General features: G+C 35.5%; 1 long non-coding RNA gene across 7 annotated transcripts; it reads right to left on the reverse strand.

Moving 5' to 3' along the window:
• Positions 1-215: 215 nt before the first annotated feature.
• LOC107979212 lies at positions 216-16,459 on the reverse strand. Of its 7 annotated transcripts, XR_003479995.2 has the most exons (5): positions 16,388-16,427; positions 13,569-13,627; positions 13,325-13,478; positions 9,051-9,202; positions 216-1,812 (listed from the first exon to the last, which is right to left on the reverse strand). It is a non-coding gene; the product is annotated as an uncharacterized LOC107979212 (long non-coding RNA). The 7 variants fall into 7 exon arrangements; XR_003479991.2 differs by lacking the exon at positions 13,569-13,627 and having other exon boundaries at positions 16,388-16,459; XR_003479990.2 differs by having other exon boundaries at positions 13,325-13,627.
• Between the last annotated feature and the right edge of the window lie 8,365 nt (positions 16,460-24,824).

Here is a 24,824-nt window from a genome sequence, read left to right on the forward strand (position 1 = left end):
ATATTGACAACAAGGCGACACACAGTAAAAGTAGAGGAATCCCTTCTTAATTCTAAATTCAAAGTGTAGCACAAACAATTTTCTAAGACTTATTTATAAGAAATACTGAGATAACGATCCAGTTGCAAAATGTGGTGTCTATAGTACTATTTTAAGTGTTTTTCGTAACAAATAGCTCTTGTGTTCATTCACATTATTTACATAATGCCAGAATATTCAGTGAGCTTTTTAATTAAATTGACTGTAAATGATATATAATAGTCAAACTGTTGACGAACAATAATTACATGATCATTATTGCTTCTCCAGAGATTTTAACAATAGATGCTGAAATGTCCCAGGAACTCACTTTGCAACAACACACACAATCAGAAGTAACTCAGATTAAAAGAGATCATCACAATTACAGCCAGTAAGGAGAAAGTAGATGTTTAGATAATATATGTAAAAACTGTAATGGTCTTATTTTTTTTTCTGTGCCAATTGTGACTTATAATTATCATCTGTTAGAAAACTACAACAAAGATAGTCTAGTATCTTTGAAGTTATGTATAAAACAATGACATTTAGTGACTTTTATCAGTAATAGCCTCATGTTTATTTGCCATATTTCTGACACAAAGATCTCATCTCTTCACAGAATAAACATTCACACACATCCCGCACATACAAAGTGGCAGTGTCAATAGGCAATTATTCTAGCTCTGTAATATAAATACTATATGCAACAAAAGATTACTTACTTTCCAGTTTGAAGAAAAATTTCCACATGACAGAATTGCATTACTTTTCTTAAAAATCTGTCAATGTATTCAATGACTTAAGTATACTGGCATTTTATGAAGTCGACTTTGTAAGTTACTTTCTCAGAATATTAAAATTTTATAAGTATATTGTTTTTAACTACACTAGCATATTTTTCAACCATTACTTTAGTTAGGCAATTCAGTGTTTAACATATTTATAGTGTCCTGCACGTTATCTGTAGTAACAGATTTTTCAACAACCTCATGCTTTCCTCTTGTCTTGTCCTGTTCTGCTCTTATCTCTTTGTCTTAGAAACATATCTCCAGCTTCCACTCCATATCCTTCATCTACAAATTCTTCACCTTTCTTTCACTACTCCTATAATTCTTCATATTTGAACATTTACACTATGTCGTTATGGCCATTTCTTTCTTTTGTTCTGCATAGATTTTTCCCCAGCACCAATGTTTTGCTGAACATTTTTGTCAGTTGCCAGAGATAAAGCTGGACAGAAGAGAAGCAGTCACCACAAATCTACAGGGACAGATACTCCCCTGATGGGGACATGCATATCCTCAATCCTGTAGATTGACTGGGTGACAGTTGTAACTTTCTGGAACACAAGAATTTGTCATAATGCTAATGGAGGGGGTAATGCAGTCAGAAGAGCCCATTAAGCTGAGGCACAGAGTTTGAGTAATACTGTGGACAATTTCAGGGAGAGGGGACTCAGGCTGGTTACTGGCCAGAATATAAGGAGCAGAGAGAAGGAAGTTATGAGCAAGGGACATGATGTCTAGGCTTCCTATTCTGGACAAGGGCCTGCAAAGGCTTGCAAGCCATATACAATAGCCTAAGTAGATCACATGCTGACTCTAATGTCTTTGTCATTCCTGCCTTGGAGAAGGCTTCTAGCCATGGTCTCCTGGACATCTTCTCCCTGAATTTGGCTTCTCAGGACTTGGAGCTGGAGACTCAGAGGAAAGTATCCGTGCAATTCTGCGTGTGGTTCTAGGAGTAAGAGGAAGTCATCTTGTTCATGGCATCTTGCAACAGTTGCACATCCTTCAAAACAAAATGTTTCTGCATTCATCAAGCATGAACTGGTAGACATCCAACAAGTACAGGCCCCTAGAGCCCAGCTTCGTCTTGGATTATTCCTCCTTAATGACCTTCAGAAATAGTGGCTCCATGTAGCCTGGCCCTGCACACTCTTTTTGAAAGCCTCCAGTTCATATTTTAACCCCCCCCCCCAACTACTGGCTGACAGTGGTCTTGATCTTACAGATTTTTTTCTGCTGAATTTAGTGACACATAGCTTAAATCCCAGCACTTGGGAGGGAGAGTCATGTTGATCTCCATGTGTTCACAACAAGCCTGGTGCACAAAATGAGTTACATGACAGTTTGGGCTGTTACAGAAGGAAACTTTTTATCCAAAAGCAAAAACAAAAGAAAATAGCAAAAACAAAAAGACAATTTCTCTAATTTCTCATTAAAATTTATTCTATCTGAAAAGTAGTAGCTAATATTCTCAGGATATAATTGATGTTAAAAATAAATTGAGAGAAACTTCTCATTGACAATACTTTAATGACTATATTGACAAAAACAAATACACACACACACACACACACACACACACACACACACGCACACGCACACGCACACGCACACGCACACGCACACACACGCACACGCACACGCACACGCACACACACACATGCACACACACACACATCACCAGTTCAGACAGTGCTGGCCATTGACTAAATGCTTTGATTCAGATCTAAAATAAAACGGCTCTTTTACTCATTAGTGTTTCACCATGGAAATGCACTGAATTTCTCAGAAGGTATTTATATTAGTCACTTGAGGGTACTATAACAGCAAACAATACACGGCATAGTGAAAAGATTCTTCCCTCATACACTTCATCCAGACCACAGATCTTCCTTCCTTTACTCCTTGATCTCCACCCCTCCCCATTCCCTGTCCCCCAGATCCACTCCCCATAGTTTCCTCTGCAGCAAATAGCAGGTCTCAGAGAGATGGCAGCCAAACAGGGCAAAACAAGATATAAAGAGGCAAGTCAAAAGCCCTAGTATTCATGTTGGACAAGGCAACTCAAAAGAAGGAAAAGAATTTGAACAGCAGGCAAAAGAGTCAGCTATGTAACCACTCCCACTGTTAGGAGTCCCACAAAAACACCAAGCTTACAGTCACAACATACTTTTTTAATTAGCATGGAAAATATTGCTTTATTTTACATGTTTGTGCATTTTTAAAAGTTTTCTCCCTTTGTTCCACATTTCCCCAGCACTTTCTATGGTATCTGTGCTCTCTCAGTGGCCACTTTTCACTTTCATGCCACATTTTCTATTACATCTTCTTAAAAAAAAAAAAACTCCATTTAGTCACTTATAATTCCATTTCTAATTTCATGACCTTCTCTCTTACAGATGGCCATGTATGTATAAATATACAATTTTAAAACAAACAAATTTATATAAGACAAAATATCTTCCTGGGTCTTCTTTATCTCACATTTACAATAATGTCAGGAACCTTACAATTTCCTTCAAATGTCATAATATTATTATTTTTCATGGAGGAATAAAATTCCACTGCCTATATCTATCAGATTTTTCACTACCACTATAAATATTTACTTGAGAGTTCAATGTTCAACACCTCATCTAAACTCAATTATCTAGTTACCCCTTAAATATTTAGATTTAGGGCTTTAACAAGCGAATTTAGTGTGGACAAAAATCCACAGCAAGTATTTAGAAAAAATTCATCATTGTGTGTAGTACAGACTAAGCATGCAGAGAATACTTGTAGAAGAATCAAGTAATGAATTAAGAGATTAGTAATTAATATTCCAAATGGAAAAATTCAAGATTTGCTCTCTAATTAATACACTCATATAAAATTAGGTGCTTCAACCTTGATGAAATTAACAAATTATGCTTATTTCAAACCTGAAGCTCATAGTATTTAACAAAAAAATTAAAATTAAAGAAAAATTACATGATATTCTCCTAGGCCCTGCTCCAAATGATATGACAGACATTGAAGATCCCCCTGTAGAAGGCTTCACCCTCCCTGGGGAGCAGAAAGGGGATGGGATAGGGAGTCAGTGGGGGTCAGGGGAGTAGGGGATGGAGAGGGAACTGAGACTGACATGTAAAACAAGCTTATTTCTAATTTAAATAAAAATAGAAAAAATGAAAAAGAACGTGCAATTATTTACTAATGTATGTGGCTTTTTATATAAGTAATTCTAAATGTTTTATAAATGCTAATACAAAATTACATCTTCTTGTTTTGTTTTTTGTTTTGTTTTGGTTTTTTTTTGTTTTTTTTTCAAGACAGGGCTTCCCTGTGACTTTGGAGGCTGTCCTGGAACTAGCTCTTGTAGACCAGGCTGGTCTCGAACTCACAGAGATCCGCCTGCCCCTGCCTCCCGAGTGCTAGTATTAAAGGCATGCACCACCACCGCCCGGCTAAAATTACATCTTCTTACAAAAAAAAAAAAAAAAAGATCTCAAACTATTAAGGGTCATGAGTTTTAACTTGATGAAGGAGATAAGAAGAAAGAGCTCCAGGTGGTCTCACAAATTGTGTGGTGACTAAAGGCACCATTGCCTCTCAAGAATAGGCTCTGCCATCAGGCTTCCTTCTCTCTTCCATTCTCCACCATCACCTTCTCTCTTATGATAGAACAGTCTAACCCTCTGTGCTCATCTGGCCATTGTTCTTCATATAAACACCTCACATAGCCACCACTATTTCCTTATGTGTGAATTCTCTTTCAAAATTAACAAATAGATAGATAGAAAAAAAGAAAGATAGATAGAAAGGTAGATAGAAAGAAAGAAAGAAAGAAAGATAGATAGATAGATAGATAGATAGATAGATAGATAGATAGATGCATATGCCCTTAAATGAAGGACAGAATTTGAAATGCTAGCTGGTAAGATCAAAGAAACAGTCTTATGCATTGGTATCTTCTTTCCTCACTCCCAGTCCCACAACCATAGCTGTCAAATTCTTTACCTTTGTTTCCATTATTACAATAATAGAAGTCCATGCTGTTTTTTAGTAATAGTTTTCTGTCCTGATAAATGCTTCATGGGAGTATTATTGGTGAAAGTGAATACCTTTTATTAAAGAGTTTGACATGTTGGCTCTTCTTTTACCATGCTGTTTCCTTCACACTTATATTTGACTTCATCCATAGTCTTTTCTGATAATTTTTCTCACATATATTTTCACTGTTCTTTCTTGTTTTAGTTATTTTTGAGGTTGTAATAAAATTACATCATTTTCCCCTTCCTCCCTCCAAAGCCCTCACAGATGATTCCGCTTTCTCTCTCTCAATTTAATGGCCTCCTCTCTTTGCTTTAATTGTTGTTACACACATGCGTGCATACACACAAGCACACACACACACACACACACACACACACACACACACACACACACACACATACACACACTCTTAAATATATAAGTATAATCTGGTCAGTTTATATATTATTACTTGTATACTGTTTTCAGATTAAACCATTTGATTTTGAGTATCCAGTTCTTGTGCTCTTCCCCTGGGAAGGCTACTTCTACAACTTTTTGTATTCATTAATTGCCTGTAGCTCTTGGTGAAGGGTTGAGATCTAATGAGCTTTCCATCATCCATATCAGCATGTCTATTTCTGTCACCCTTGCTTAGATAGCCATGTTGATGAGACTTCATGAGTGTAGCTTGTGACATTTCTAGGAGACACGATTTTGTAGCAAACCTCCGGTTCCTCTGAATCTTACATTATTACTGCTCTTATTCTGCACTGATACCTGGTCATTATGCACAGGAATGCATTGCAGATATATTGATTGGAAAGAAGTTTCACAACTCTGCATCTTGATTGGTTTTGGTTTTCTGCAATGATCTCTATGTATTGCAAAGAAGAGTTTCCTTGATGAAGATGGAAGAGTGCACTTATTTTGGGGGACTAGTATAAAACTTGAGAATAGTATGGGATAAAATTGACTTAGTAACTTGACAGTTGTGGAATCGCCTTCAAGATTCCTGACTTCAGTAGACCTGCATAGTTTCTAGGTTTTTAGTCCAAGGCATGAGTTCCCTCTTGAGCCTCATTCCTTAAGAGTTCTACACCAGTTTAGTTTTTTGTTTGTTTGTTTCAGCTTAAGACCAACATCCACACTTTCTAATTAGCAACTTTAAATCCTGCTTCTCCCTAAGTGATAATTAGCTGCACATCTACTCTGTGGCACAGCCTCTCTCTAGTATTTCTATTTCATCATTTACCAACTGCACACCTGGTATTTGGTGTTTTATATGATATTTAAAAAGGACAATTACACAGGCAATCTTTATATTTTAATAATTTATCTTACATAGAGGAAACAAATTTAAGCAAAACTGACTTTAAATTAATTGTAAAAGTCTATAATCAAAAAAAAAACATCATATAGTCAACAATCTTGCAAGAGATTGAAGCATTTCACTACAAGGCAAAGGTGTTATATGGAAAAATTAAGGTATAGTTCAGAAAAAAAAACAGCATATTTGAGAAGTGTCATGAAAAACATTAGGGGGCTAGGGTTATGGCACAATAATTTGGAGCTCTTTCCACTCTAGCAGATGTCCAGAGTTTATTTCCTAGCACCTGCAAGATGGGAGAAAACGACTGGTAACTCTGGCAATTCACAAGCTCTTCTGACCTCCTAAGTTACTATATTTATTTGGTGCCCGTACACGTATGAGCAAACACACACACACACACACACACACACACACACACACACACACACACACACACGACTTTAGAGCTCTACAAACAATAGCAATTATAAAACTTCATGGCATACCAGCAACCAGCAAGAGCTTTCCATATACAGGAAGAAAAACAGGCAGATGTAAGGGATAAATAAACAAGAAGTATCAGAAATTTCATTAGCATTCCATTTATCATCAGGTTATTTTCCAGAAGAGCAAGAAGAAAATAAAAGATATTATCAAGAATATACATTAGTGTTTATTGTCAGATTTATAGAGAATGTTGCAATAAAAATAATACTATGGCCATTAAAATAACTGATTATTTGCAACTCTTCCAAAACTTAAAATGCCAGCAAATACTCCCTAATTCATGCTGTCTATATTATTTTCCTCTCATCAAAACCACAGATATTAGAAAAAAAACTACATATCTCCTAGTTAATATGTAGAAGCACACTAAGTAAAATATGAGTTAACTATATGTAATGGTAAATACAAATATTTTTAAATGACCAACATTTTCCTGTAATGTAAGATTTGTTGTATAGAAGTAAACAAAGATTGTAGTGTGGCATATCCTTTGAAAAAGTAAAATAACACAACTACCTTCACAAATAAAGAAAATGCAACTGACAAATTTCAACATACTTTACAATAAAAAATTCAACAATCTCATAATATAAGGGAGATTCAACTGGATATAAACTACACATGAAATTCTACAGCCAGTGTCAAACTAGCAGAGAAAGACTGAATATTTCTTATTCTTAACTTTCAGGAACAAAACATGATTTTATCACATTTCTATTCAACATTGTACTGTAGCCCAGACAGTGCAGATACATAAAAAAAAATAAATAAATAAAGGACATCAAAATCAGAAACTTACAGCCGAAATTATTAAAAAAGTTTTTCTATTTTCAGGCAGTAAGGTGGGCACTGAACATCCCCAAAGATCTCCTAGGGCCTATTGGCAATGTTAAAGAGCATGCCCAGGTTATAGAACACAAAACTAAAATAGAAAAATATGTTCCTGGACCTAGAGAGATGGCTCAGTAGTTGAGAGCATATCCTGCCAGGACAAAGCCTTCTCTCCTCAACTTGCTTCCTGTCAGGAATACAATTACAGCAGCAAAAATGTAACTAATATATCCTTTGATTGTAGTTTGAATGACAAATTCTCCAATAGTATCATGTATTGAATAGGTGATCCCCCATTGATGGCAGTGTTTAAGGCTATTGTGGAACCTTGAAGTGATAGATACTTTCAAGTGGAAGTTCATTACTAGGGGTGAGTTTTGAGAGTCTCTGGCCTTGTCCCACTTTCTGCTTGCTTGCTCATTCTGCTGCTGTCTTGTAGTTGAAATTTTATCAGAGCTTCCTGCTCTGGCTGCATGATTACTTGCTTGCTTCTCTTGCCATTAAGCTCTCTCATTAAGCTCTCTCTCTCTCTCTCTCTCTCTCTCTCTCTCTCTCTCTCTCTCTCTCCTTCAACAGGAATTCTCTAAATAAATGACATGGAATTATTTTAAATACATGGACCATTTTTGTAATATGTGAAAATATTTGTAATTTGTAATAGGACAAGTTTGACACTGTTTTGACTATATTTTTAATTTTTCACTGTGTAAAATAAATGATACTGTTACTAATAAGAGAATTTACATATAATTCTATATTGTACACTGAGGAATTTCCCCCCATATTCACTTTCTTCTCTTCTGCTAGTAACTTTTGTTTCCCTAGAAAGTTAATTTTATGTTCTACATACCACTTGAATTTACATAACTATACATGGTAATCTCAGAACCTCATAAGGCTGAACAGATGCCATTTGTATTTCTATGACTAGCTTATTTTCTTCATGTTATACTTCCAGTCAGTTGTATCAATGTTATTGCAAATGATATGAATTTATTCTTTTTTAGGTTTAAAGAAAAACATGCGTGCGCACGCACACACACACACACACACACACACACACACACACACACACACACACACACACACACACGTGTCGGGTGGAGGAAAAGAGTCCTAAGAGCAGGCAAAATAGCCAGAGTCATGCCTGGTCCCACAGTTAGGAATCCTACAAAAAATACCTAGCCAGCAGCTGTAATATATCAACAGAGCTCTGGTGCAGATCCATGCAGGCCCTGTGCATGCCCTAGAGTCTTCGTGAGTCCACATGAGTCCTGCTGTGTCCTTTCAGTGGACCATGTCCTCCTGATGTCACAATCCCCTCTGTCTTATAAAATAGTTCCTCCCCCTCTTTTCTAGGATACCCATAGCTCTGAGGGGAGGAAAACAATGGAGAACTATAATTTAAATTCTCTTTCTACATAATGTCTGTCTGTGGGTCTCTGCACTGGCTCCCATCTGCAGCTGTAGGAAGCCTTCCTGATGATGTTTGGACATGGCAGCAATCTATGAATACAGAGGAATCCCATTAGGAGTCATTTGATTGATATTTTTCCATTTGTGTTTGGTTTTACCTTAGGTCTCTGATTCTACCACAGGCTGTTCAGTCTATGGTTCCTGATCATCCAGGCAGTGTAGGATATGGGATCCTTCTCCTGGTATAGACCTCAAGTTAAATCATGTGCAGTGGAAACTTCCAATATGAAGGTGACCTTTGTGAAGACTCCTACGAGTGAAGGATATGAAGTATTAACTGGCCATCCTTTGTAGCCAGGAAGTCTTCCAGTGGTGTGACTGGGTTACATTCAGTGGAGGTTGTGGCTGTGGGGGAGTGTAACAATAAGTATTTCTGCATCAGTCACCCGAGCCCTGCTGACACATGGGCTCTTTCTGCCAGGCCGCCCAAGTTCTGCCCACCACCACAGAGGCTTATATTAGGTACAAATGGTGCTTGTCCAATGACTAGGATTTCTCATCTGCTAGATGAGTCTTAATTATCATAAATCTACATATGTAATAACACATCTTATTGAGGATGCCTTCTGCTGGTGCCCTCCCTTGCTGGCGGATCACACAGTGACTCCAGAGCAGAAACCAGGAGGAAGAGCAAGAGAAAAGGGAATGACTTCCTTCTTGCCCTTGCTTATATATGAGTCTGCCTGCTTTATCACTTGCTGCCTAGAATGCAAGACTTCTTTACTACATTCCCCAGAATCCTCCTTGACTACTAGTTCCACATATCTTGCTTTCCTATTGGCCAACAGTAATTTATTTATCAACCAATAAGACAAACATATACACAGAAGGATGTCCCCCCTTCAGTGGAGTCCCATGAAGATCTATAAACAAGAAAATCTGATTCTAGGACACAGAGTTGCTCTCTGAGAACTCATTTGGGAGGCATTGCTGAAGACAATATCCACACAGTTCACTAAACACTGAGAGATCAGGTTATGATGGCATTGGAGCCTCCACCCTTATATTGTAGCCTCTTTGACATGGGAAGATACTCTTCAGGCTACAGAAAGAGAAAATTGGAGAAATACCAAGCCTCATAATCCTCAACATATAATCTTTTCTTCCTACAAGATGTGCTGGGGCAATGGTGGCACATAACTTCTGGGAATGTCCAACTGATGTGCCAAAATTTAAATTATCTTGTAATACACTTTTAAAATTTCTGTTATATTTAAATCTTTATAATTCCTGTAGTAATGCCTTTACTAAGAATGTTGTAAAACACAGATTTTCAGAGCTATAGACAGATCCAGGTATTAAGCCAATTTAACAGTATATAATCAGACATTAAATAATGTCTAATTCCAGCTCTCAAATCAGGGGGCCAGGATTTTAATATCAGCATTATCTAGAAAATTAATAGAAATACCAACTCCTGAGATATGTCACTGTTAATAAATCCCACTGAGTGTGCTTGAAAAACTTTTAATACAGCTGACCCTAATGCTCGATAAAATGTAAAACCTTCTGACTAAGGAATATAGTATAATTTCAATATATTATGAAAAATTAGTCACATATTTAATAGTTTTCTGTTATCAGAGGCTATGATGTGGGGAAACAGAAAGAAAATAAATAGCAAATGGAAGATTTGCAACTATTTTATACTTATTGTAAATCACACTGACTATATTTGACCATTTTATTTTTTGTATATCATTGTCACTAAAATAACAACTTCTAAGTTTATCATAACAAAATGTCAAATGCTTGAGGTGTTGTGAAATTTAGTTACTTTAATTTAATCATTTTATATTGTATTGAAAAACTTAAAGGTTGAGTCAGGTGTAGATTATTAGAAAGGATATGTGATAGGTAGGGTTTTAGTTGGGAGTTGTAGGGGAGGAAGGGAGGGAAAATCGAACTGGGATTGTCATGTAATTCAATCTTGCTTGTAATTCAAATAAAAAATAATAAAAAAAGAAAATCTTAGGACTAAATAATACAACTAAAGTTGATTTAATATGTAATAACAGAAGAAATTGTAACATCTGAAGTTGTTACAATTGAAATGATTAGCTATTTATATAAAGTCAAAAGAATGACTATAGTTTCAGAGATAGAAATGTGTTTGCCATTAGAGATTGCTATAGGAGTTCAAAAATATCTAACGGGAATTTTAAAAGCTGGTAAAACATCCTTTGTATTCCTCCAGGTGAGCCCTAATAACCTTAAGCCTGTGGAGGTTCTGTGACTAACTGCACACCCAGAACTTCCAAGAGAGAAGTCAGCTCTGAAAGTCCCTGACTATGCTGCAACAGACATGCAGGGAAGATGTTACATTTCACAATCTCAAGTGACTGTCACATTTTGTTTTCACAAGAGAAAGAAATGGATGTGTATGTGATCACATGAACCATATACACAAAAAGAATGATTTTACTATGTTCTCAGTCTATGTCATGTGAAGAAAAAGCGCCATTGAACAGGTACAGGACAAAATGCATGGCATACATTATGTTGTAAATTATGTTGGCTTTAAAAAAACAAAACATAAAACAAACAAACATCATTTAAATTTGTAGTCAGTTGTTGAACATCACTAGAATGTATGCATATCTGGGGTCAGTCTCTGTACATTTTTTATTTCATGAACTTTATTTTTTAAAAAAATCTTGCAAATAAAGTAAGCACAATACATAAAAAGTAACCCATTTAATAAACTTCTAAACGGTTCTAACTGTACAGTAACTATAATGATAAAAAAGCCTTGGTGAGAATAGTGAAAAAGTATCACCCAACCTTTGATTAACATTTCAATTAATTTTTTTTTTTTTGGTTTTCCAAGACAGGGTTTCTCTGTGTAGCTTTGGAGCCTATCCTGGCACTTGCTCTAGAGACCAGGCTGGCCTCAAACTCACAGAGATCCTCCTTCCTCTGCCTCCTGAGTGCTGGGATAAAGGTGTATGCCACCAATGCCCAGCTAACATTTCAATTTTTTAAGATCATACATTCTATTAAGATTAATCCTTATGTTTACTTCTTCATATATTTTTTATTAAAAATAGTTTTTTCACCCAATATTTTAATCACAATTTCACTTCCCACAAAGCCAGATCCTCCCAAACTCCCCAACCACTGAAATTCACATACTTTCTTTCTCTCTGTCATTAAAAACCAAACAGTGAACTAAAAACCAGATATAATAGGACAAAACAAATTAATAGAAAAAAGAGGCAAAGAAAATGTACAAGAAATGCATACATACAAATACACAGAAAGAGAGAGAGAAGGTAAGAGAAAGAGAAGAAATAAGTAAAAACACAAAATCAGAAAACAGTATATAAGCAAAAAAAAAAAAAAACCCATAGGAGTAAAAACAATATGCCCTGAAAAAGCATTATAAAACAAAATCCTCAAAATACCACTGAACTCTTTTTGTTGGCCATGGACCTGCATTTAAGTGTGATTTGTACACCCAGAGAGCTTGATTCAGTTGGATGAAATGAATTTCCCTTTGTAAATATTTGTCGGTTGACTTGTGTACACATCCAGTCTCAGCACTAGGAACCAATCTAGCTTCCACCTGTGCAGGGCCTGTTCATGCTGCTGCAGTCTCTATGAGTTCATGTGAGTGCCAGTCCCACTGTGCTCACAGCATCAGGTTTCCTTGGTGTCCTCAGTCATCACTGTCCCTTACATTCTTTATGCCTCTTTTTACACAAAGTTACCCAAGGCTCTGAATGTTAAATGGATTTAAGTTCCCATTGCTGTCAGAATAATTAAGAATCAAGTGTTGTAAATGTTTTAGATGAGATTAGTCCAATATTATGTCTGAAGCCCTGAAAATATTGCTAGTTTATATTACTACTATTATTGTTGTTGTTATTTCTTGTAGCAAGGCAAATGTAGTATTAGCTAATTCCAGAATAAAGAAGCAGATATTTTGCCTGTTCATGAGTAAAAACAATAAAGTTTCTAGGTTATCATGCAATTTTTTTTGTTATTATTGTCTGTCATTTTAATGTTTGGTCTCCTAGTCTGGGAAGGTACTCTGCAGACTACAGAAACAGACCTTAACAGCAACCCAGCCACAAAACCCTCAATCTAAAATCTGTCCTCCCAGGAAAATATGCTGAGGCAATGGTGTCACTAAACTTGTGAAAGTGTCCAGTTTAACTTAAGGTCCATATCACAAAAGGAGCCCATCCCTTACACTCCCTGGATGGCAATGAACCAGAGACTAGATAGCCTACAGACCTAGGGTAGAAGCAAATATAACTGGCAAAAATAATCAAAGAAAGGAAGGAGGAAGAAAGAAAGAAAGAAAGAAAGAAAGAAAGAAAGAAAGAAAGAAAGAAAGAAAGGAAAAGAAAGAAAGATGATATACTTCTATACTCTTAGATCAGTGCCTTGTCCATTCACCATCAGAGAGGCTTCCCCAACAACAGATATGAGCTGTAGCAGAGACCCACAGGAAGACATTATGAAGAGTCTAAATTGGTGGCCTCAATGAGGGGTCTCTTCTCAGTGTTTGGAAATCCCTGTGGCAGAGAGAAGAAAGAATGTAGGAGTTAGAGGGTGTAGGGGACACCAGAAAAACAAGACCAACTGAATAACATAGCAGGGCTCACCTGGGCTCACAGAGACTAAAATACAAGTATGGAACCTGCATGTGTCTGCACCAGGTCATCTGCATACATGGTACAAGGTTAGTCTGATGTTTTTTGTAGATTGCAACATTGGAAGCATGTGTGACTCTGACTGATGCCTGCTTTGGGACTAGTTTTGTCCTGTTGGGTTGCCTTGCCCAAACTTGATATGATGACTTTATCCTGTCTTCCTGTATCTTGTTTTGTAATATTTGGCTGTCCTCCCTTGGAGGCATGTTTTTTTTTTCTGAAGAGGAAGTGAAGGGGTAGTAGACATGGGGAGAGGTGGGGTAGGTGGGAGGAAGCTGGGGAGAGTAGAAACTGTAGTTGGTATGCATTGTTTGAGAAAAGAATTGATTTTCAATGTTTTTTAAAGAAGAAAAATAACAAAGCAAAAAACAGACAGCAAACAAAAAGAAAAAGAAAGAAATATGTTCTAAGAAGAGAAATGTGATTGGATAACTGGCCAAAATACCCTGAGCTGCTATTAGAATTCAGTGTGATTCTTTATTATCCACACTAAACTATGGTTGCTTAATATAAACTTTGGCATTGTGCTGTATTTTTCTTATCCTATTATCTGCCCAATGAACATTCATGTAAAATGTAAGTTGTTTTTAGAAAAAAAAAACTGCACCCACTTATAAAAACACAAATGACATTTTCCAGGTAAACTCATCAGTTTGAGACTCAAGTAAGCAGCAGGTATTACTCTACCATTTACAGAGAACAGTAACTCTGCAGGGGGCAGAAGCCTACTAGTTTCATGGATACCCATTGGTTTCTTATAATACATGGGACTCTGGAGAGACAGGTTTACTTATCTAACCTTGAATTCTTGAGTCATGTGTGTGTGTGTGTGTGTGTGTGTGTGTGTGTGTGTGTGTGTGTGTGATGCTTCCTATGATTTAATCTGTTCTAAAATATAGACACATACACCGATCAAAAAGGTCTTCCAAGTAGTAAATTACTGCTTATCATTTTATGTAATAAATTATTAGCAATTTAGTTTCACAGATTTTAAACTGGACTCTGGCTGCACTAGTGGCAACAGGATTCCTAGTAACCATCCCCAGTGAAGGGCAGGTTGGCAGCTTTAAGTGACACAGTGCCAGTGGTGGCGGGCTGCCAGGATAATGAATGCATTCCCCAAGCCTCTTCTTAATCCCTTGGTAATATTTTCCATTTTGTAAAATCAATTATTGATAGAGTGATAGTTCATCTAAACAAAATGAATAAATAGAAAATGCATTTTCTTCGTGGTATTAGCACTGTTCATTCCAACAGCACAAGTGGACATTATAAAACCCCAATTCAAATCAAGATAAGTACTTATACATTATTCAAATGTTTAATCTAAGATCCTGAGAGCAGCACCTACAATAACTGAATTCGAGTTTGCATTTGACAGAGCTTCCTTTCCATACTACCAGGGAAAGGATAGTTAGTCCTAGACGATAACTTAAACTAACAACATACTAATTCTGATGCCCAATCATTTTCCTTTACCATCCCTCATAACTGTTTGTTATTCAAATCAGTCATCTGAAAATGTTCTGATATACTTTCAGGTGTCCCTGTCTGTATTAAGAGTCAGGCCAAAGTAGTTGTTGCCATTTATTTTAATGATTACTGAGATGAAGCCAACATCCTAATTTGTAATGCAGAACTCCAGTGCCCTTAGGCAACAGATACAATTGATTTCTTGCACCTTTCTCACTCTGGACTTGAATAAAAAGTATATTTTTTATTGCTTTATTATTTATTATTTATTTATTGACTCCTGTTTTGTGCAACGCTCAGATCACATGTTTGACGGGCATTTACTTCTCCTCAGATACTTCTCCAAAGACTCACTGCATGTTGAATAAACTCTAAAGTCATTTTTATGGACACCATCCTGAAGTATGACTCTAGAAACCTAATGTACAAATTTGGTGTGTAAAGGTTGGGGAAGAGTTACTATGATTAAAGAGCGAGGTCTCCGAATTGTTAATAAGCATTCTAATGGCTGAATAATATGATTTACTTTATTGATCCTTACAAAGTAGCTTCAGCATATAAAATACAAAGAGACACAGTATGACATATTTCACTCCTAAGAAAAATGCATGACACCGTAAATTAGTAATATCAAGTGACTGAACAGAAAAACATTTGTCTCACCAAAGGAACAAAACATGTGCTTCCTTAGATGTCGAATAATGTAAAATATTAAATAAAAATAATCTTGAAAATTAGGTAATTAGTGAACTATTTTTTCATACAAGTTTATTATCCCTGATATCATATACAAAAGCTTGCTGAATGGATTCAGCAGTTTACATTTATACATACATACATACATACATACATATACAAACACACATATTTAACAAAAACACTCAAAGAAAAAGAGGCTACCAGTGTGAGAAGAGGGCATGAGGCTGAAAAGATTTTATGGAAGGGGGGTAATGTATTTACTTCTTAATTTAAATAATCTAACTCAAAACTAAAAATGGAAACTGAAATAGCAGTGATTGCTCATTAAAAACTGAAACATAAATCTATATAATTCAGTAAAACAAACAATGTTATGATAAATCTTTCCTCCAAAGCCACCCAGCCCCACTGCCACATGTGTGCTTTACGCCAGCTGCCCAGCCAAGTTAGGCCCAAATTAATGCACAGAGAGACTTGTATTAGGTTCAAATGCCGCTTGGCCAATGACTAGGATTCTCATCTGTTAACTCAGTCTTAATTATCATAAACCTATATATTTTATAAGACTTATCTTATTAGACGCCTTATTGGTGTCCCACCTTGCCAGTGGCTCACATCCCACCACTGGAGGAAGCATGGAGGGGAAAAGTGAAATGCTTCCTGTTTCCATTGCTTAAATATGTGTTTCCTTTCTATGTCACTTCCTGCCTGGAACACCACTTCTCTACTACATTTCCCAGAATCCTCTTTGACTCCTAGTCCTGCCTAACTTGCTGCCATTGGCCAAACAGAACTTTATTTAACGATCAATAAGATAAACATACACAGTACATTTCCCATCAAGACATTTTATTAGTTTGTGGTTACAAATTATTGCTCATAATATCTTATATGTTTTTTATACTTGAAACCCATATTAAAGGAGTTAGCCTGTGAAATTGGCATTGCAGGTTATTAACCATAGTCACTGTTTAAGAACTCAAAATCCAAAAATATGAGTATAGAAGATTATCCCAATTGGTTTATCTAGAATAGTATTCTACCCAACTTGCCATTATGTGGCATTAATTATCTTTTTATTAGTTTTAAATAAATGTTTACATAGAAAACAATGTTAAGTTATTACAACAGTGATCTATTGCTTTAAAATCAATGTTTAGATATAGAATTTTTCCAAAGAATAAAAATTCCATTATATATAAACATAGTATCATCTATATATGTTTAGAAACAGGTTCATTTAATGGTTAGTTCAAGTGGAAACAACTAAAAATACTGACTTACAGAAACTAATTATAAATTTTATCAATTTTTTGAAATCCCTTTTAATGTCTATGGATAGCAAAGTTCCCATTGTGGAAGACAACATCTGCACAACTCATTGGACTTGTAGAAGTCTGGGTGGTGCCTACATAAAGCCTTTACACTTATGTTCTAGTATTTTTATTACAGGATTGAATTCTTCATGCTACCAAAATAGAAACATAAACACCAATCCAGTCAAAAATCCTTTGATCTACAATCGTGACCTGACTGTAAGATATCCTAGGGCAATGGTGGCCCAAAGCCTGTGGGAATAACTAAGCAATGCCTGATTTAACTTAAGACCTACTCCATTAGATGGAACCGATAATGTAATTGTTTTGGAGATCAAGAATCAGAGACTAGATAGCCCAGGGACCTAGGGTAAAGTCAAATATTATGTTTAAAAAAATCAGTGCTAAAATAACTCCTCATGACTGACATTCTGCTCTACACATAGATGAGTGCCTTGCTCAGTTATCATCAGAGAAGCTTCCTCCTGCAGCAGATGGGAACAAATACAGTGTAACATTATGCAGAGAATGAGATACCCTGGAGCACTCAGTCCCAAATGGGATGTCTCCCTCATATTCCTCCTGACAAAGCTCAGGGAACACTGCAGAAGAGGAGGCTAGAAAACTGTAAGAACCAGAGACAATAGAGGACATCAAGAAAAGAAAGCCTTCTAAATCAACATGAACAAATGTTGCATGAACTCACAAGGACTAAGACAACATATACATGGGTCTGCACCAGGTTCTCTATGCTTATATTAAGTCTTTAAGTTTAGCATTCTTATTGGATTCCTGAATGCATGAATGAGTGGGTCCCTGAGTTTTATTCCTTCTCTTGGGCTCTTTCCTTCTGTTGGTTTGTCTTTTCTGACTTCAATGTGATAGATTTGTTTTATCTTATTTTATATTATTTTGTTATATTGTATTTTTATCCCTTAAAAACCCAACTTTTCTAAAGATAAACAAAAAGTTAGTGGATCTGGATGGAAAGGACTGGGGGTGTAACTGGGAGGGATAGTAGGAGAGGAAGCTATAATCAGGATACATTAAGTGAGAACAGACTTTTTCAATCAAAGGGGGGAATAAATATTTGAAAATAAAATAATTGTAAAAATAAATGTGTAATTAAATGAAGAACTTTGATTTGAAAATAAATAATAGTAAAAGTACATAATTTTTGTGATTACACTACTATATTATCAACTACATATATTTTCTTGAAAGCATTCAGGCATATTTTATCTAAATGGTAGAATATTATAGATGGGTGAAGTACCATATTTTTCTATTCTGCTTTGTTCAGCAACATTACTGGATATTGCCTAGTAAAGGAATATTTCAACCAAAATATCAGTAACTATTATAAACTGAAGCTATTTATTTTCAATTGAACTAATAGCTAAATGTGTATATTCTTCATCAGACAGTTATAGTCATTTATGTTTTCTCAGTATCTACAATGCTAGAAACATGAATTCAGCTGACAATCAAGCAGATGGAAACAAAAATATAACTTTAATAACGATGAAGTTGGTTACAAAATCTTCTTTTAGATCTATAGTCTAATGTGTTTTCTAGTCTTTGCTGTATAATTACATAATTTACTACTGGTCTTACACCCAGCTGACATCTGCAAACTACCCTTGAGTGATAAGTCCTAAATATAGCCTCTCTGTGGGCAGAGATATCTAAAGATAGTGATCAAGATCAGAGGCTAAGTCTTACCCACTTTGATTTATCTATCAGAAACAAAATGAATTTGTTTAAGTTGGGTTACTTAGCAGAGTAAAACACAAGCTAACACAAGCTAAATAAGACAAAACCCACACCATAGCTGTGTTCCAGGAGATCTGCCTCTGTTTAACATGATGTCCATATGTTCTCAATAAGGCACTTTTTGCTCCAAGTTGACTGCAAAAACACATATCCACCTGCACTAAATCATCAGGAAAGACAGGCGAGAGAGAGAGAGAGAGAGAGAGAGAGAGAGAGAGAGAGAGAGAGAGAGCCTTTTTTTTTACTTGGAGGGAAATCCTATCTCCCAAAAGGAGACAGAGCAACAGTTCATTGAATTCAAAATGGATAAATATCAAGTTTTTGGTTTACAATGTTGATACTCAGGACTAATTTTATATTTCATTTCTAAAAGGGAGCAGGAGATTAAGTGATCATCCTCTGTCATGTTAGGAAAAGGTCCAAGGAATTGAATTAGAAAAAGGCTAGAAATGTCAGTCTAGAAGTCTGAAATATGATAAATCAATAGTCAACCAAATATATGACTGATTCTGATAAATCAAGACAGAAGAAATCTCACTTATATGTTATATCTGAGTACAGATTATGGTGTGCAACCATCCAAGGGACCCTAACACCGATAACAGTGAAAACTAAGTAATTCTGATCATTGTTTGTAACCAGTCCTTGGGTATAAAATTTTGGGAGAGAAATCAGATAATCATAAAATTTATTTCACATAACATAATAATGACTGAAGTGCAATGCTTGTGACTATGACAAGTTTGGGAAACAGAAATATCAAGACTAAGCTACCATAAACCCTAAGTGGGAAAAATCTCACTTGAATACACAACATGATGCATTTTCCAGGACTTCAGTTGTAAAATCATGACCTACACTTTAAGAACCAGGTATAACAAATGAATAAAAAGGTTCTAAATCGCAGATTGATTTGAGTTAAAACTGATTTCAGAACAAACCATCATTTTACTGCTTGTCTACATTTCAGAAAATTCTGAAACACTGATGTCTGAATAAATGAGATTTTCCTCTAAATTCCAGATTTTGCAAGGACATGGAAAGTTTCATCATCACTAATGTATTCTTTAATCTTCGATGAAATGCCTTAAATAAGTACTGTGTCATTATAAAGTAATTCCAACTGGAGGAGAGTATTGAATGTGCCTTAATATTCCTTGGTAATGTGACTGTGAGGTCCTTTTGCCAGCATCAATGCAGGGACACTTAACATTATGTCATTAACTTAGCATGTTTTAAACATTTCTGGTTTTATGGAACTATCAATAAATCAGCATGTTTGCAGATGAAGCTTCGGAAGAATAATCTCCATGTGAGGAATAGAATTTTTTAAGGTTGTCTAATATTATGCCCTTACTCTGAGATGTCTTTTGCATTGAACTTCAACATATGAATCACTTTTAATCAGAGAAAATAAGCATGATAATCAGATACAAAGCAGCAGAGGCTTGTAGTTGAATTTGTTCTAATGAGAACTTAACTTCTGCTTATGTCAGATAATTCAGCTCTTAAAGCTATAACTGACTATTAAGCCAAAGAAAAGTCTAAGCAAATCTATAATGAATTCCTTCAGGAAACTAGAAAAAAAACTTCCTTGTAACCTTTAAGTATTCTCATCATTAAAAAGGTCATCCTTTCTCTTGAGCTACAGGACTCTCATATCACATGCATTATCAATTCTCAGATTGTGTAGGGCCCTTCAATTAATACTTGGGATCATGTAAGAAATACTAACAAAAACTCACTTGCTCTAACTATGTTCATTTGTTGAGCCTGCAAGGTTAAATACGTCTAATTAAAGGTGGTGGTGAATTTCAAATGACTTTTGCACACATTCTTCTACTTCCAGACATTATTCAAAAGACCTGAATGCTAACACTGTCTTCAGGCTCATTTTTTAACAGCATAATACTTACAAAGTAAAAGAGAGTGAATCAGCTCCTAAAAGCAAAAACAAAACAAAACATGGAATGAGACAAGATACTTAATACCATGAGTAATGATTATGTGTTTCCTTGAGCAGAAAAGATAAAGCTCCAGCTGCCTTTATTTGCTGAGTGACACAGGTCACACATATAGGTTTGTCTTGTCCTGCCTTTGCCTTTGGCTTTGAAAATCATACTTCATATCAGTTGTGCTTAATGAAAAAACATTTAAGATGGCAAAGATCAATGAAATAACAAAGAAGAAATGCTGGAGGAGATGTGGGGAAAACTAATAAAAGCAATCTTATTAATAGTTTGTTGGTTTGCAAAATGGTGCAATCAGTAAAATCATTGGTGTAGAACTAAAAATAAATTCACCATATGACCCAGCTATACCACTCCTTGGCATATGCTTAAAGGACTGAACATGCTATTCCCCAAACTTTTGCACAAATGTGCTGCTTTATTCACAATGATTAGGAAAAGGGAAAAGCCTAAATGTCTTTCCAAAGATGAATGGATAATTAAACGTGGTACCATGTGTGTATATGTATATATAGGTACACTACACACATATGTCTATTACAGAATATTAGTCAGATATAAAGAAAAAGGAAATAATGAAATTTGCAGATAAATGGAGAGAACTAGAACAGACCATATTAAGTAAGGTGACTCCAACCTAGAAAGACAAACGTCATATGTTATTGCTTATTGGAGGCTACTAGGTCCACATCTTCAGATGTAAGTACAGATCATAGATAAGCTGCAGAAACCAAGAAAGTAAAGAGGGGAAATTTCTGCATAGGTCATTGGAGGAGCAATAGAGAGAAGAAGAAAGGGGTACATGTTATATGATCAGGGACATGGGAAAAGGGGATTCTTATTAAGGAGGAAGGAGGAAGAAAAATACTAAAGAGAGGGTTATAAAACAAAAGAATGATTGAAAACATCATCAAGAGTAATGCTCTTAACTATTTACCTAAATGAAACCCTGAAAAACATATGTTTCTGAATATACACAATATACATATAAAGTTTAAACAAAATTTTCTCAGCTGTGGTGACAATGCTCCCTGCAAGAACTAAAGACCTCTTATCAAAAATTCCAGTACTAAACATAAAGAAACTCTTTGGAGTTTTTTTTGTAGTTTGTCCAAGGGCCTCCAAAAACATAGTTTATTAATAAAACCCTTGGCTGTCCCTGAGAGTAAGAAGGTAAGTCTATTGCTGAAGACACCATATACTTCACACACAGTGCTAAGAAGCCCATGAGCTGGAACTAACCAGAAGGTACCATTCAATCATCCAAAGGTGGGAATCAACCTACATTCATACCTAGCTATGACTCCAATGAACCACAATAACAAGCACTATGATATTAAACCCTAAGAGTGAAGTATTGGCATTTGCCTTGGTGATAATCAAGAGCTCTTTAATTACACAATGCATAGAGAAAAGCTCCTGAGGGTATGGTCATACACAAATAACTATAGGCAACTAAGAAATGATGAGTGTGGGAAGAACATACCAGTTAGTTATCCAAAAGCAAACATTTAACTCTGAAGACAGACATATATACAAGATACGTTATATTTAACAATCCATATATATACAATGCACATATTTGTATGCATTCAGCAGTAATTAATAAAAATGGTGTCAAAGAGTTGACAGATATCAAGAGGGGACTTGGGGGCTGGATGGAGGAAAGGGAAGGACTAAATGAATATAATTATATTATTCTTAAAAGAAAATGCAAACCTAAAGGTAAAATGCTCCATAGACATGCTCACAGGTACTTCTGTTAGAGGTGATTCCTCAAGGTTGACACTTTTCAGGTAATGCTAATTTGTGTCAAATTGACAAAAGCTAATTTTTCAGGCTATAACACTCACTTTATATATGTAAAGTAGACCTAAAATCAGTGTAGATTGAAAAGTTTAGATGAACATTAGCAAAGAAATTGAAATAATTGAGAATATATAATACTTTATATGATGACAACTGCTTTCTACCTTGTCCAGAGCACATGGATCCTTCACAAAAATAATGGACTAAGTGGTTAAAATAAATCTCAAACTGTGATAAAAAATAATTAATTCATGCATTGATTATGGCAGTATTAAATTTGATTAGATATAAAAACAAAAAGAAAATATTCAAAATATCTTTAAATTTTCAACAACATATTTCTAGACAGTTTGGTTCCTCAAAGAATCAAAGCAAAAAAATTAAAATATTTTAACAGGAAATTTAATATAACTTACTTTCAAAAATAGTATACTTTTCAGATACTTTTAAGAAAGTACACATCATTAATTGTGCTTGCATTGGGAAAGGTGTCTTGAAATCAATATTTTAAATTTCTGACTCATAAAAAATTATAAGAAAAACAAACAAAAGCAAGCATCAGGAAGAATGTGGTAGAGAAAAAATCAATGCCTTCGAGAAAATTAGAGGATATTGGAACATATATTTATTACCAAATTTAGATGATATTTAGTGAATCATCTGAACATGTCCTATCTCTTTAAGTAATGAAAGTTACGGGTAAAAATACTCCTACTCTTTATTAGTAGTGCTGAAAACCTCCTTTGATCAATTCAGTGAACACCCAGGATTGCATATCTGACCCCTTGACCCCTACAGTCACAGTTGAAAGGAGATACCACTGAGCCATGAGATGATTATTAGGGTAGTGATATACCCCTGACATCTCATCTACATGATTGCATAAACAATACCTGAATAAGGATGGCACCAATGTACTTACTAATATGGAAATTAGAAAATTTACAAGTCCTTAAACTGAGAAAAAAATCTACAAACATGTGAGGCATGCTCAGAGCAGAAGTGAACTTATCCAATACCAGTTGGTCAGCCCTGAAAACATATACATGCAAGAATCAGTATATGGACATAGTGGGTTTGTTTTCATATTCAGGAATGTGCTCTCCTGTGTGTGTGTGTGTGTGTGTGCGTGCGTGCGTGCGTGCGTGCGTGCGTGCGTGCGTGCATGCGTGCGTGTGTGTGTGTGTGTGTGTGTGTAAACAATTAAAATTAGACCATGAATTTGTTAAGAACAAGATACCTTGGATAGGTTAGATAAAGGAAAGGGGAGAGAGAAATTATGTAACTATATTATAATTTCAATATAAGCCCATTTTGAGAAACCTGAGACTAAGCAGTGGAGATTCTCTATGAGGTTACAGTTAATGTATCTTCATAAGAACATGAATAACATTAAAGGCAGTATTCTTTGCCAAAAGAATTCTATGACTTAGCTATCAATGGCAATATTCAACAATCTGTGGAAGGGCTTTTCCCATATTTATTGAGAAGGGAATCTTGTCATTCTTGTACATTAAACTTTTTAGCCTTCCAGAAGCCTCTTTTACATTTAAGGTTCTTGATGTGGAAGCAATGTCTTAGTCTAGGGAAAAATTTCCACTCATCTCATTATGGTTTATCATTTTAGCTTGAGAATTAAAATGGAGTGAAATAGTTCAACAGGAGAAAACAATACAAATTTATAAAAGTATATTTTATGCGACATGAGAGCCCTCATAAAATCATGAAGACCTAAAAGGCAGTGAGAATTTAGTCCTTATGTGCCAAATTCGACAAAGAATAGGAACTTGTGAAAATGTAACTACATTATGTGGAGAGGCTAGAAGATGAGAATCATTTTAACAAGGTCTGCATAGAATTCTCAACTTCCCTTAGCAATGATAAGAACATATCTTCTTTCTTGGATAGAGGGTATACTTACAATGAAAATTAAAACAATTGCTATAAAACTATATTATGAAGCTCAGTGTGGTTGACTTACAAATGCTGCCTTTTAAATGTGTTAATTCAAAAGAGACAGTATGTCACAGTGGCATATGTTGCAGTAGCATGTCCTTAGCCACATCAGTATCAAGAGATTCCATATCCGTTATAGTTAAACAAAAGTTATGATGGCAAGGTAGTGTTAAAATATGAAAAAATGATCCTGAGAGTTAAATAAAGTT

Source organism: Cricetulus griseus (assembly GCF_003668045.3).
Source record: "Cricetulus griseus strain 17A/GY chromosome 1 unlocalized genomic scaffold, alternate assembly CriGri-PICRH-1.0 chr1_0, whole genome shotgun sequence".
In the NCBI taxonomy this organism is placed as follows: Eukaryota; Metazoa; Chordata; class Mammalia; order Rodentia; family Cricetidae; genus Cricetulus; species Cricetulus griseus.